The sequence below is a fragment of the Nicotiana tomentosiformis genome, chromosome 6 (assembly GCF_000390325.3).
Source record: "Nicotiana tomentosiformis chromosome 6, ASM39032v3, whole genome shotgun sequence".
In the NCBI taxonomy this organism is placed as follows: Eukaryota; Viridiplantae; Streptophyta; class Magnoliopsida; order Solanales; family Solanaceae; genus Nicotiana; species Nicotiana tomentosiformis.
Window position 1 is genome coordinate 122,529,394 of NC_090817.1, and position 16,363 is coordinate 122,545,756.

The following is a 16,363-nucleotide window of genomic DNA, read 5'->3' on the forward strand; positions in this document are numbered from 1 at the left end:
AGTTATATAAGGACGAGATCCTTGTGATAAAAATTCTTGTGTTTAAATTCTCCCTTGTGAAATTAAATTTGTACGATAGTACTAATAGGGAGTCATGCCTGCTAGGCTCATTTAAAAATATTTATATGAAATTCTTTGTGCATACTTGCCAAATTCGTGTTGTTATATTGAGTTGTAACCTATGAGGTAGGTGCCCGCCCAGGTGGCGTTAAATGTGACTCGTTAATTCGGGTAAATAATCATGAGGTCTTCATGCCTCGCATCTCGTTATTAGTATTGTGAAGGTTTGAAATGAGATTTTTGTTTACATGAAGTTAATCGACGATTCTGTAATTGATTATGAACAACTATTGAGACCAGATTGACCTAGAAGGGTTACCCATTTAGATGGTCAAACGAGTGTGAGTTAAGCTTTCAGAAGCTCAAGACCACTTTGACCACAACGCTAGTGTTGGTATTACCCACAGGTTCAGGATCGTATACAGTATATTGTGATGCCTCTCACATTGGTCTTGGTGCAGTATTAATGCAAGATGGCAAGGTAATTGCATATGCGTCACGGCAATTGAAAGTTCACGAGAAGAATTATCTTGTTCATGACTTAGAACTGGCAGCCATTGTTCATGCGCTAAAGATTTGGAGGCATTACCTCTACGGTGTCTCGTGTGAGGTATTTACTGATCATCGTTGCCTTCAGTACATGTTCAAACAAAAAGATCTTAATTTGAGGCAGAGAAGATGGTGGTGTTGTTGAAAGACTATGATATCACCATTTTGTATCACCCCGGAAAGGCCAATATGGTGGCCGATGCTTTGAGTAGAAAGGCTGTGAGTATGGGCAGTCTTGCGTATATTCCGGTTGGTGAGAGGCCATTAACTGCATATGTTCAGACTTTGGCTAACCAATTCGTGAGGTTAGATGTTTCAGAACCCAGTCGAGTTCTAGCTTGCACAGTCGCTCGGTCTTCTTTATATGAGCACATCAGAGAGATACAATATGATGATCCTCGTTTACTTGTCCTTAAGGACACGGTACGGCACGGTGATTCCAAACAGGTTGTTGTGGGGGAAGATGGAGTTCTGCGAATGCAGGGTCGTATTTGTGTGCCTAATGTGGATGGGCTTCGTGAATTAGTTCTTGAAGAGGCACACAGTTCCAGGTATTCTATTCATCCAGGTATCGCCAAAATGTATCAAAATTTGCGGCAACATTATTGGTGGAGGAGAATAAAAAAGGATATAGTTGCATATGTAGCTCGGTGTCTGAATTGTCAGCAAGTTAAGTACGAGCATCAGAGACCTGGTAGGTTGCTTCAAAAGTTAGAAATTCCTGAATGGAAATGGGAGCGTATCACTATGGATTTTGTTATTGGACTCCCACGGACTCAGCGAAAATTTGATGAAGTTTGGGGTCATTGTGGACAAGTTGACCAAGTCAGCACATTTCATTCCAGTGGCAGCTACCTATTCTTCAGAAAGGTTAGCTGAAATTTACATTCGTGAGATTGTCCGCCTTCACGGGGTGCCCGTGTCTATTATTTCAGATCGAGGTACGTAGTTTACCTCGCACATTTTGAGGGCAGTACAACATGAGTTGGGTACGCGGGTTGAGTTGAGCACAACATTCCATCCTCAGACGGACGGGCAGTCCGAGCATACTATTCAGATCTTGGAGTATATGCTTTGTGCCTGTGTTATTGACTTTGGAGGTTCTTAGGATCAGTTCTTGCCACTTGCGGAGTTTGCTTATAATAATAGCTACCAGTCGAGCATTCAGATGGCACCATATGAGGCATTATACGAAAGGCGATGACGTTCGCCAGTTGGCTGGTTTGAACCGGGAGAGGCTCGGTTATTGGGTACCGATTTGGTACAAGATGCCTTGGATAAGGTCAAGATTATTCAGGATCGACTTCGCACAGCTCAGTCTAGGAAAAAGAGTTATGCCGACAGTAAAGTTCGTGATCTTGCATTCATGGTTTGAGAAAGAATATTGCTTCAGGTATCGCCCATGAAGGGTGTTATGAGATTTGGGAAGAAGGGTAAGTTGAGCCCTAGGTATATCTGGCCATTTGAGATCCTCGAGAGAGTGGGGGAGAGTGGGGGAGGTAGCTTATAGACTTGCGTTACCTCTAGGGTTATCCTCAGTTCATCCGGTATTACATGTGTCTATGCTCCGGAAATATCATGGTGACCCGTCCCACGTGTTAGATTGCTCTGTCAAGTTGGACAAGGATTTGACTTACAAGGAGGAGCCGGTGGCAATTCTAGCCCGGCAAGTTCGCCAGTTGAGATCAAAGAGTTACCCTTCAGTTTGAGTGCAGTGGAGAGGTCAGCCTATTGAGGAAGCTACTTGGGAGTCTGAGTCCGATATGCGGAGTAGATATCCCCACCTTTTCACCAGCCCAGGTACTTTTCTATGTCCGTTCGAGGACAAACGGTTGTTTAAGAGGTGGAGAATGTGATGACCCAAAAGGTCATCTTGTGTTTTAGAACTCGAATCTGCGCTCTTAAGCCTTAAAAATCTCATTTATACCCTCCTCGATTTGCGTGTGCAGTCCGGGTACGTTTCCGGAAAGCTTTTATGTTGAAAATTAATTAAAATAAGAATTTATGCCTTAAAAGTTAGTTTTAGTTGACTTCGATCAATATTTTTAGTAAACGGGCCCGGATCCACATTTTGACGGTCCCGGTGGGTCCGTATCTAATTATGGGATCTGGGCGTATGCCCGAAATCGAATTCGGAGGTCCTTGGCTTGAGTTATGAATTTTTGATGAAAATTAAAAGTTTGTAAATTATTTGTTTTAAAGAATTGATTGATATTTGGCATTGTTAGTATCGGGTTCATATTTTGGTTCCGGAGCCCGGTACAGGTTCATTATGATATTTAAGGCTTGTCTGTGAAATTTGGTGAGAAACGGAGTTGCTTTGACGTGATTCAGACGTCCATTTGAGAAAATAGAAATTTTAAAGTGTTCTTGAGAATTTCATTTGAATTGGTGCTAAATTCGGAGTTCTAGGTGTTATTTTGGCTATTTGATCGCGCGAGTAAGTCCGTATGATGTTTTTAGATCTGTGGGCATGTTCGGTTTGGAGCCCCGAGGGCTCGGATGAGTTTCGGATAGGCCACGGGATGTTTTGAACTTAGAAAAATTTGATGGTATAACTGAACCTGTTGCAGGCCGCTAATCTCGTAATTGCGAGATCAGGCTTCGCAAATGCGAAATAAGCAGACTTGGCAATTGCGAGGTATCTATCATAATTGTGAAGAAGGCCTGAGCCAGCATGTTCTCGCATTTGCAAGATTTTCTTCGCAATTGCGATGGGGGTCTGGGGAAGGGTATGTTCGCAATTGCGAATTTCTGCCCGCAAATGCCATGGGCCAATTGTTGCAATTGCGATATATTCTTCGTAAATGTGAAGGCAGCGGAAATGTGAAGGATCTCGCATTTGCGATGACCCCTTCGCATTTGCGAGCTTCGCAATTACGAAGCTCAGGTCGCAAATGCGACTTCTGCAGCTGATCAAAATGACTTTTGGACGGGAATTTTCATTCATTTCCCAAATTTTCAAGACCTAAAACACAAGAGGTGATTTTTCCAAAGACCATTTCTTCCCCAAATCATAGATAAGTGATTCTAAACTGGTTTCTTTCAATCTTTCACTACATTTTACAAGAGTTCAACCTAAAATCTAATATTTTCATGGTAGAATTAGGGGTTTTTGGGTAGAAACTAGGAATTTCGGAAATATGGGGATTTAGACCTCAATTTGAGGTCGGATTCCAAAACTAATTATATATTCAGGCTCGGGGGTGAATGGGTAAAAGAATTTTAGTCCGAACCTCTGGTTTTGACCAAGCGGGCCATAATTGATTTCTTAGGCAATATTTGATATTATTGAGTCATTTTTGAATAGATAAGAGTGGTTTGGAGGTGAATTCCAAAGGAAAAGCTGTGATTGAGAGTTAAGTGGCATTCGAAGCGAGGTAAGTGTTGTATCTAACCCTAACTTGAGGGAGTTAGGAACCTTAGATTACTTGCTAAGTGAAATCCATGTGAGCGGCGTATATGTGAGGTGACGAGTACTTATGCGCCGCCAATTTACCTGTTTTCCATGTTTCTCTGTTTTTCTTATGTTGTGTCTTACCTATGCCAAATTGCTACGTGTTATACTAGTGTTGTTCAATTTATCGTTCTTATCATGTTTACGGATTTTCTGGTGATAATTGGGTTTTTATTTCAAAGTTGAGATTGATATTATGGAACCAAATGTTGAAGTAAGGTTTGTACTTGTTATTCTATCTCCCTGTTGTTATTTATGCATTGCATTATGGTAAGGAAGAGTGTTAATGCACGAAGGGTGATGCCGTGCCATATTATGAGTGTTAATGCACGAAGGGTGATGCCGTGCCATATTATGAGTGTTAATGCACGAAGGGTGATGCCGTGCCATATTGTGAGTGTTAATGCACGAAGGGTGATGCCGTGCCATATTATGAGTGTTTGCCATATTATGAGTGTTAATGCACAAAGGGTGATGCCGTGCCAGATTGTGAGTGTTAATGCACGAAGGGTGATGTCGTGCCATGATATGAGAGTTAATGCACGAAGGGTGATGCTGTGCCGTTTCTATTAATTTTATGGTGAGATTGAGAGTAAAAGCACGAAGGGTGATGCCGTGCATTTTTTTCCTTACTGTATTCACTATTCCTGTTGATTCATGGTATATTGACTGCTCCGGTGATCATTCTGTTGTAGTTCTTTATCTTGTATTCCCCTCAGTATGTTCCCCTCCAGACAATTCCTGTTTAGTTCTTCATTTATGTTATTTGTATATACACTGTTAAATTGTATAGGTTGATTTGTAGGTGCCTTGCCTTAGCCTCGTCACTACTTCGTCGAGGTTAGGCTCGACACTTACCAGTACATGGGGTCGGTTGTACTAATGCTGCACTCTGCACTTTCTGTTCAGATTTTGATACCGGCTCGGGTTGATCGAGATTTTGCTATTGGTCCACTTTTCGGAGACTCAAGGTAGATCTGTCGGTGTTCACAGATCTTGAAGTCCCCGTCTATCTTTTTTGTTCTACTGTTTCTTTCATTCAGACAGTTGTATTTCTTTCAGACTATTACTTGTAGTAAATTCTAGAATGCTCGTGAATTGTGACTCCAGATCCGGGTGGTAGTAATTAATACAGTTTTATGATATTCTGCACTTATTATATTTCATCTTAGTTAATTATTGTTAATTACTGAATAGAAATAAGGAATTGGTTTAATGATTCTCTAACGTTGGCTTGCCTAGCAAGTGAAATGTTAGACGCCATCACGGTCCCGTCGGTGGGAAATTTTGGGTCGTGACATGAATAATGCATGGTACTTGTCAGTTAAATCTTGAGGTGAAGATGTTACACCCTTGTGCTTTGTCTATTTTAAATATTCTTGGTGTGATGAGTTAGGAGAATTGTTTAAAAAGGTTGTATCTATATAATGTGTAGTTTGATTGCTCGAGGACGAGCAACGTTTAAGTGTGAGGTAGTGATGTTTAGCTATAATTTCATATTTTTAGTGCATTACTTACCTTATATTTTGGGGCTTTAATGCTAAACTATACTATATTTGTGCTTAATTGAGTTTATTTTATGTGTAGGTACATTGAAGACGAAATTGGGAGCAAAGTAGAGATTTTATGTGTATTTTATACACTATAAGAATAGAATTATGATTATTTAATTAGCGGATATATAAGGATTAAAGTTTAACATTACAAAGGAAGACAAAAGAGACAAATCAAAAGAAGACAAAAAGAACAATTGAAAAAAGAAACAAAAACGTGAATTGGAAATGTTAGGCAACAAAATTGAATCGAAGCAGCAGCAGGCATAGCAAGCTACTTTGCTCGCGTTACAGCAGGTGAGGCGAGGATTAAAGCGCACGACAGAGCTTGCGTCGCACGGGCTACAGCGAGATGAATCTCGCGATTTGCCTCGCGCCGCGAGGCCTGTAGCGAAGGTGTTCCGGGTTTTAAAGCCTATTTTGTTTCCTTTTTGGTTTTGGACTTGGTTATTTCATTTAGACTTTTTCCCTACACATATAAATAGTCATTAAACACCATTTTTAGAGGATTTTTTGCGACCGGAGGCAAGAACATCACGCGGAACAACTTTTTGAGGAGAAAATCATCTAGTTCTTCATTCTTTTATCTTTTCTTTGTAATTTGTTTATGCAAAATATTTTGAAAATTGTTACTACGAACATGAGTGGCTAAGCACTGTAGTTCTAGGGTTGTGGTTGACATAATTATTAATGTTTATTAATTACATCTTCGTTAATTCAGATTATCATCTTGTGGTTGTTTATTTAATTCTAATTTTAACTTGTGAATTGTTGTAGCTACCAATTCATCCTACTATCTATGTTATCCTTGGGAAAGCCGTGTTTAGATTAGAGTAGAATTAGAGAGAGCTTGTTTCTGAACCCGTGGCTCGGGGGGACGATTTCGCGGTTAGGATAGTAAGATACCTAACAGTCTTGCTTAATTGAATACCGTATCATATTCGTTCATGATAGAATCAATACTATAGGAATATAGGATTGATATATTATGGGCAGGCGAGTAGTATTGTGGGAACATGTTATTCTTATAAACGATTCGGTTAATTAGTAACCATAGATAATCTGGATAAACGAGTGTGATTATTGAACTTAATAGGATTGATAAACCAACCACAACCCTGGAATTTTCACCTCCTCTGAATTAAAATCCCATCATACACATTTGCATTCTTGATAAATTAGTTGTTACTTGTTTAATTTCCGCAATAGTAGATTAATAGAAAAATATCATTCTTAAATATCTTGGACAATTAATTGATTTTAGTTTTCTTAGTTGACAATTGATCTAAGTATCTGTGGGTTCGACATCCAACTTTCGAGTCACTTTATTACTTGACGGCCACGTATACTTGCATGTACTTGGGGAACCAACAATTTCTCATTTGCGAAGGCAAACTTGATCATTAAAGAAAATACTGATCTATTGCGACAACTAGAGATCTTTTATCTAGTTTCTTAATATACCATAGCATGGGATGTGATAGACAATGAATCAAAAGCATCTTGGAGTTGGTTTATATAAAACTTAGTATCTGATTTGGGGTTAGGAGATGAAGCTGGATTAACAGTTATGTTTGATACGCAAAAGTTATTTTACCAAAACTTTCTGGCATAAATTTCTACTTCATGTGTTATTATTTTATTTTATTCATCTCTATTTTGTAGGGTTCTGTTTGATTCATTTATGTTTTGTAGGGATTGGTACCAAGCATTCCAGAATTACTACCACCTTTTGAGCATCGAATGTGTGCTAGGCATATATGGTCTAACTGGTCAAAAACTTGGAGAGGTAAGGAGATGAGAAAGCAATTTTGGAGGTATTCTAAGGCTAGTTTTGAGGTGAAGTTGAAAGAAGAACTGGTTGGGAAAACTTGAAAAAATCGATGTGAAAGCCTATTGAAGTATAACAAAGAGTATTGGTGCAGAGCTTGTTTTCTTGAACACTTAAATGTGATATTGTAGAAAATAATATGTGTGAGACCTTTAATTCTTGGATATTGGCACCTAGGCACCAGTCTATTATTAGCATGTTAGAGGACATTAGATATAAAGTAGTTAGGAGACATGTTGATATTATAAAATTTGCAAAGATTTGGATTACAGATATTTCTCCTATGGCAAGGGCGATTCTAGAAGAAAATAAGGAGTTTTCTAGGAAATGCAAAGTTTTGTGGTTTGGAACTAATGGGTTTGAGGTTGATGAGAATGGATACATATATATAGTGAACTTGAGGAGAAGAACATTGTCATGACACAATTTAGGATCATGACGGGCACTTAGGAGCAAGTGCCCCCAAGTAAGCCTCATCGGTATTTTACAGAAAATCGGACAGAGTTTTTCCTGTTTTTGGACTATCCCAAAAACTTTCCTGTCTCATAAACAAGTAACAACCAACCAATATTCACCTAAATCAGTCACAATCTTCATCAACTAACCCCAAACGGTTTTCCACCAATATTACCAACCTCCTCAACATAATAAAACCAAAACCAATTCTAAAAATACGGAAAGAAAGTATAATACTAGTAACTAGTCCATATCAACTAATGAATACTCACGACACTAAAAGGATGACTCTGGAGTGACTCTAAGAGTTTAAAAAAAAGACCATAACAATAAATAAAATCTCTGCCCACGCGAATAAGTGCGAGGCTCACCAAAAACTATCAACCTGTGCGCTCTAATTAACGAAATCGTCGCCTGCGTCAATTGCTGTCTCTGAAAAAAGAATTAGAGGGGAATGAGTCGCTAGCTCAGTGAGTAATAACACTTAACCACAACCGTTATTATTGGGGACAAGTCAGAAAACATGGTAGTATATATATTAAACAGAAAATATCATAAGAACGCCCTTACAAAAACAATAAACAATAATCAGTCTCATCATGTTTTTTTTCATGTAATATAAATCAATTGACAATTCGGTAATAAGCTCGGTAAAATACTGTGTAATATCAATATTCATGTTTGGGAGGTTTCAATGAATAGATCATGTAATCGGTATAACTGTGGACTTCTTCGTAAGAAGTCAAATATAACGGTAGTCCCTACTCGAGGGAAATCGGTAACGGTATGCTAGCTCTACCTTCCCACTAGCGAGGGATATAACTGTACTCGGTAATTACAAGGTGCACCAGGTCTAACGAACCCGCCTTTAGCTACGTGATCTGTCAAAGTCTACTCCCATTTATACTTATCTCTGTAACCCATATATACTCATAGCAAATTATTTTAATATAATATAGAGCATTTCGGTTCTTATAAAATCATGTAATTTCATTTCGATAACAGTAAATTCATGTAACGGTAAAACATATCTAGTGACAACAAGAATATTTAAAACAACGGTAATCATGTCAAATAACTATTTCGGTATCATATCGAGTAAAAGACTTATCCCACATGCAACTCAAAATAATCGGTGACATATTCATATTAAAAATTATGTGTAAATCATGCAGGTTATGAAAAACACAAATTGCGGTAAGATTACTACTCACACTACTCGTGCCAAATACCAAATGCTTCACCTCGAGCAATTCGTACAACTTTCTCCAATCAATATATAATCATATCAATACCGATCTCGTGTTAATTGCCTCATTTAGGCTAAATCCATCACTAATTTAGAATACCCAATCCTCCAAGTTTTATATTTTATCATCAATTCGCCGAATTATATTTACCCATGATATGAGTAATTTAAATTACTCCAAAATCTTTGAAATAAAAAGGTATTTACATGGTTTATTCCCTGTACTGTTCAATTTTCTTTATCGTGTGCATAAATTGAAACTGAAATAACATTACTGTCCATAATATTCCTTCTTTTGTTTTCAAGTGAATTTATCCTACAGTGACATTGACCAACTTCCAATTACATAATTTGCCCAGAATAACTCTTATTGGTATTAAATTTCTTATACCTTGTGAAACCCTTCAAAAATATGAACTAAGATAAAAAGAATTACCAGAAGAAAAGAACCCAGATAAAAAATTCGAGTATTACCCGTAAGAACCAGTGCGTAATTAAGATTTCTCAAGGTTTGGTTCCAGCCTCTTTCTTCTTCTTCTTCTTCTCCTTTTGTTTCCTCCTCTATGGTTTTTTTTTGTTTAACAGCCCTTTTTCCCCTTTTCACATTTCTCCTTCTAATGGGCTTTAGCCCATTCTCCTATAATTTTTTTTTAACTTTAGTTAAAGGCTTATATGCCCTTATTAATAAAATATAGGGTATTACATCCTCCCCACCTTATAAAATTCGGTCCCCGAATTTAACTCAAGTACGTACCTGTAGACTGAAATAAATGGGGGTACTTCGCTTGCATATCTTTTTCTACTTCCCACGTAGCTTCTTCAACTATATGATTTCGCCATAAGACTTTTACGAACTCAATTTCTTTTTACCATAGCTTTCTTACTTGCCTATCAAAAATAGCCATCGGTTCCTCCTCGTAAGACAACTTCTCATCAAGTGATATAGCAGGTGCTTCAAGCATCTGAGATGAGTGTGACATACATTTCCTTAGCGTTGAGACATGAAACACTGGATGAATAAAGGACAGCTCAGGAGGAAGTGCCAAACGATAAGGCACAACTCCCACTCGGTCTAGTATCTCATACGGTCCTATAAACCTGGGGCTCAACTTGCCTCTATTCCCAAACCGCATCACACCTTTCATAGGGGAGACTCGTAGGAACACTTTGTCCCCAATTGTGAACGCTAAATCTCTTCTTCTCTTATCAGCATAAGACTTTTGTCTACTTTGAGCTGCAATCAATCTCTGTCTGATCAACTGGACCTTGTCCATAGCTTCTTGTACTAGATCAGGTCCCAATAAGTTAGTCTCAGCAGCTTTAAACCATCCGATAGGAGAACAATATCTTCTACCATACAATGCTTCGTACGGTGCCATTTGAATACTGGACTGGAAGCTATTGTTATAAGCAAATTCAGCTAAAGGTAGATAAGCGTCACAACTACCTCCAAACTCAAGAATGCAAGCTCTCAACATATCCTCCAAGATCTGTATAGTACGTTCAGACTGCCCGTTTGTCTATGGATGAAATGCAGTACTAAGATCTACTCGTGTACCCAATGCTTCTTGAAAAGATTTCAAAAAGTGTGAGGTAAATTGTGATCCTCTATCAGAGATGATGGCTATTGGAACTCCGTGAAGTCGGACAATTTCGTTCATAAATATCTGTGCATACCTCACTCCACCATATATATTCTTCACTGGCAAAAAGTGTGCTGATTTCGTCAGTCGATCTACAATCACCCATACAGAGTCATAACCTCTAAGGGTTCGTGGTAGCCCGGTGATAAAATCCATAGTAATTCTTTCCCATTACCACTCTGGAATCTCAATTTGCTTTAGGTCATGATACATTTTTGTGGATCCAGGATGGATAGTGTATTTAGAGTTGTGGACTTCTTCAAGAATAACATGTCTCAACCCATCTACATCTGCTACACATAGCCTGTCACCCATTCGAAGCACACCATCACTTTCAATAATCATATCCTTGCTTTTACCAGCTAAGGCCTCATCTCTGTATTTGCATAATCGCTCATCCTCATATTGGGTGGCCTTAATGCGCTCAACTAATGAAGACTTAGCTTGAGCATAAGCCAACAATGTCTCTGAATTTCCGACACTAAATATGATACCTATATCTTCTAGTCTCTAAATATCTTTGGCCAAAAGTCTCTTTGCAGGAGCTATACGTGCCAAACTCCCCATAGATTTTCTGCTCAATGCATCATCCACCACATTGGCTTTTCCAGGGTGATACAAAATAGAACAGTCATAGTCTTTGAGTAGTTCCATCCACCGATGATGCCGAAGATTTAGATCTCTCTGCTGAAAGATATATTTCAGACTTTTATGGTCAGTATAAATCTCACAAGTTTCGCCATATAGGTAATGCCTCCAAATTTTTAGAGCAAATACCACTGCAGCCATCTCCAAATCATGTGTAGGATAGTTTTGCTCGTGCTTTTTCAGTTGTCTCGAAGCATAAGCTATAACGCGATCATTTTGCATGAGAACAAATCCTAATCCCACCCTCGAGGCGTCATAGAATACTATAAATCCTCCAGAACCTAATGGTAAGGCTAATATTGGTGCAGTTGTCAAACATGTTTTGAGTTTTTGAAAGCTTTGCTCACATTCCTCTGTCCATTGAAACTTTACATTTTTCTGTGTTAGCTTGGTCAGTGGCGCTGCTATTCTAGGGAAATCCTGCACAAAACACCTATAATAGCCTGCTAAGCCTAAAAAGCTGTGAATCTCTGTAGGAGAAGTAGGCCTGGGCCATTTCTGCACAGCTTCTGTCTTCTTAGGATCTACCATAATTCCATCTTTGGATACAACATGCCCTAGAAATGCTACCGAGTCTAGCCAAAATTCACACTTCGAGAACTTAGCATAATGCCGATGCTCTCGCAATGTCTGCAACACAATCCTGAGATGATTCTCATGTTCTCCTTGGCTATGAGAATATATCAGGATATCATCAATAAATACTATTACAAATCTATCTAGAAACTGCTTGAACACCCTATTCATTAAATCCATGAATGTAGCTGGGGCATTAGTCAGTCCGAAAGGCATCACAAGAAACTCATAGTGCCCGTATCGAGTTCGGAAAGCAATCTTAAAAATATCTTCATCTTTGATTCAAAGTTGATGATAACCGGAACATATGTCAATCTTTGAAAAGTGGGCAGCTCCTTGTAACTAATCAAACATGTCATCTATACGAGGCAAATGATATTTATTGCGTATTGTTGTCTTGTTCAACTACCTGTAGTCAATTCACATTCTCAGGGATCTGTCTTTCTTCTTTACGAACAATTTTGGTGCACCCCATGGAGATATACTCGGTCTGATAAAACCCTTATCTAACAAATCCTACAGTTGTTGTTTTATCTCCTTCAACTCTGCTAGTGCCATCCGATATGGCGGTATTGATGTGGGTTGTGTGTCAGGTAGTAAATCAATACCAAAATCTATTTCTCGTACTGGAGGCAATCCTGGAAATTCCTCAGGAAATACATTGGAAAATTCTCTCACTACTGGTACATTTTCTATACTAACTGTTTCTTTTCTTGTTTCATTTACAATATCTATGAGACCCAAGCAACCTTTCTTCAGTAGTCGTTGAGCCTTTATAAAAGATACAAATTTGCAATTCTCTGGAACCTAACCCCCTTTTAGAACAAAACTGGGTTCGTTTGGTATCTCAAACTTGACTATCTTTGCATGAAAATCGACGATAGCATAGCAGGAAGATAACCAATCCATTCCCATCAGCATGTCAAAGTCAATCATATCAAGTACAATAAGGTCAGCTAGAGTATCTCTACCCTCAACCCAAATCTAACAAGCACGATACACGTATTCAGCTAATAGAGACTCTCCAACAGGAGTAGCGACTAGAAAAGGGTCATTCAATAGCTCAGGCTGTCTACTAAACCTCAAAGAAAAGTACGAGGATACAAAGGAGTGAGTAGATCCCGGATCAATCAACGCAAGTGCATCAAATGAACAGACAGAAAGAATACATGTAACCACAACATTCGAGGCCTAAGCATCCTGTCTAGTAAATGCAAAAACTCTCGCCTGACCTCTACCAGCATTCCCTTATCTTTGATTCACAGTAGCATGATCTCTAGCACCTCGACCTCTATTTCCTGTATATGTAGCACCTGAAGTATTACGAGTAGTCTGAGTAGGTGCAGCTGACTGAATAGAAGCCTAGTTGAAATTTCTCAGAGTTTGGGGGCAATCCCTCAAGTGATGTCCCAACTGGCCACACCGAAAGCACTCTCCAGTTAGAACACGACATTGGCCCAAATGTGATCTACCACAGGTCTGGCAGACTGGAGTAGTGGCATATATCTGCCCAAAATTATGATATCCAGAAGATGATGGTCCCCTATTACCCTGTCTGTAATGTGGTCTGTATGTGGACTGTGAAGACAAGTGTGACCCTGTCTGAGAACTCTGTTGTTGTTGTCCCTGATTTCCTGCTCTTCGGTTTTCACTTAAACCGGTACTGAAAGACCCTCCTGTCTTGGCCTTCTTATGTAAATCACTAGCTGCACGCTCCTCACGTCCCTTGATTTCAATCTTTCTAGCAAGGTCGACTGCATTAGAGTAGGATAAAGTCTTCATTTTTGGGGATACTGCAGTGTATAGACGGCCAACCAATCCATCAACAAACCTCTGAACTCGAGATTCTTCGGTAGGCACTAAGTAAGATGAATATCTAGCCAGCTTACAAAACTTAGTGTTTTATGTTGACACATCCATATCTGGAGTCTGAACCAATCTCTCAAAGTCTCTAGAATATTTTTGCATCAGGCTGTCCGAAAGAAAATAATTCATGAACAATTTAGTGAATTCGTCCCATGTCAGTGGTGCTGCTCCTGCTGGCCTTCCTAGCAATACAGTTTCATACCATATGTTGGCCATATCCTCTAGTTTGTATGCTGCGAGCTCTAAGACTCTCTCACTAGAATATCTTAGAGCATGTAATTCCTTGAGTGTCCCATCCAAGAAACTTTGAGGATCAGCTAAATTATCAGAACCTGTGAATTTTGGTGATTTCAATTTCAGGAACTCTTGTAGGGATACTTCCTTATTCCCAAAAGTCTGAGTCTGTGCAGGTGCTTGTGTCTGTAAAGTAGCCTGAGGAGCTGAACTTCAACCCTGAGTAGGCACCAATGCCTCTAACACATTCAATAATCTTGCCACTGCGTCTGCAGGTAAGGCAACAGTAGGCACAATAGTTGGCACTGGTGGTGGAGCGTCCTGAACTCCCTACCCTTGCACTTGATATGGCATAGCAGCTTGGAGTTGACCCATTTCCCAATTTCAGGTTGAGGGGCAGCCTGTCTTCTAGTTTGATGAACGCCAACTTGATCGCCACCCTAAGTAGCACCACGTCCAGCAGATGAGGGTGTGCGTGTCCTAGCCATCTGCGAAAGAAATATTCCAAAGTCAATCTTAAGTTATCTCAACGCACGATCAAAGAATGGAAGAAGGGAAAACATTCCTAGATGTTCAGTAGCCTCAAGATCATAAGTATGGGCGCCTACATACCCATGAACAAGACTCTACTAAACATTGTTCCATGACTCGTGACTTAAAGCATAAGCTCTGATACCAACTTTGTCACGACCCATTTAGGATCATGACCAGCACTTAGGAGCAAGTGCCCCCAAGTAAGCCTCATCGGTATTTTACAGAAAATCGGACAGAGTTTTTCCTGTTTTTGGACTATCCCAAAAACTTTCCTGTCTCATAAACAAGTAACAACCAACCAATATTCACCTAAATCAGTCACAATCTTCATCAACTAACCCCAAACGGTTTTCCACCAATATTACCAACCTCCTCAACATAATAAAACCAAAACCAATTCTAAAAATACGGAAAGAAAGTATAATACTAGTAACTAGTCCATATCAACTAATGAATACTCACGACACTAAAAGGATGACTCTGGAGTGACTCTAAGAGTTTAAAAAAAAGACCATAACAATAAATAAAATCTCTGCCCACGCGAATAAGTGCGAGGCTCACCAAAAACTATCAACCTGTGCGCTCTAATTAACGAAATCGTCGCCTGCGTCAATTGCTGTCTCTGAAAAAAGAATTAGAGGGGAATGAGTCGCTAGCTCAGTGAGTAATAACACTTAACCACAACCGTTATTATTGGGGACAAGTCAGAAAACATGGTAGTATATATATTAAACAGAAAATATCATAAGAACGCCCTTACAAAAACAATAAACAATAATCAGTCTCATCATGTTTTTTTTCATGTAATATAAATCAATTGACAATTCGGTAATAAGCTCGGTAAAATACTGTGTAATATCAATATTCATGTTTGGGAGGTTTCAATGAATAGATCATGTAATCGGTATAACTGTGGACTTCTTCGTAAGAAGTCAAATATAACGGTAGTCCCTACTCGAGGGAAATCGGTAACGGTATGCTAGCTCTACCTTCCCACTAGCGAGGGATATAACTGTACTCGGTAATTACAAGGTGCACCAGGTCTAACGAACCCGCCTTTAGCTACGTGATCTGTCAAAGTCTACTCCCATTTATACTTATCTCTGTAACCCATATATACTCATAGCAAATTATTTTAATATAATATAGAGCATTTCGGTTCTTATAAAATCATGTAATTTCATTTCGATAACAGTAAATTCATGTAACGGTAAAACATATCTAGTGACAACAAGAATATTTAAAACAACGGTAATCATGTCAAATAACTATTTCGGTATCATATCGAGTAAAAGACTTATCCCACATGCAACTCAAAATAATCGGTGACATATTCATATTAAAAATTATGTGTAAATCATGCAGGTTATGAAAAACACAAATTGCGGTAAGATTACTACTCACACTACTCGTGCCAAATACCAAATGCTTCACCTCGAGCAATTCGTACAACTTTCTCCAATCAATATATAATCATATCAATACCGATCTCGTGTTAATTGCCTCATTTAGGCTAAATCCATCACTAATTTAGAATACCCAATCCTCCAAGTTTTATATTTTATCATCAATTCGCCGAATTATATTTACCCATGATATGAGTAATTTAAATTACTCCAAAATCTTTGAAATAAAAAGGTATTTACATGGTTTATTCCCTGTACTGTTCAATTTTCTTTATCGTGTGCATAAATTGAAACTGAAATA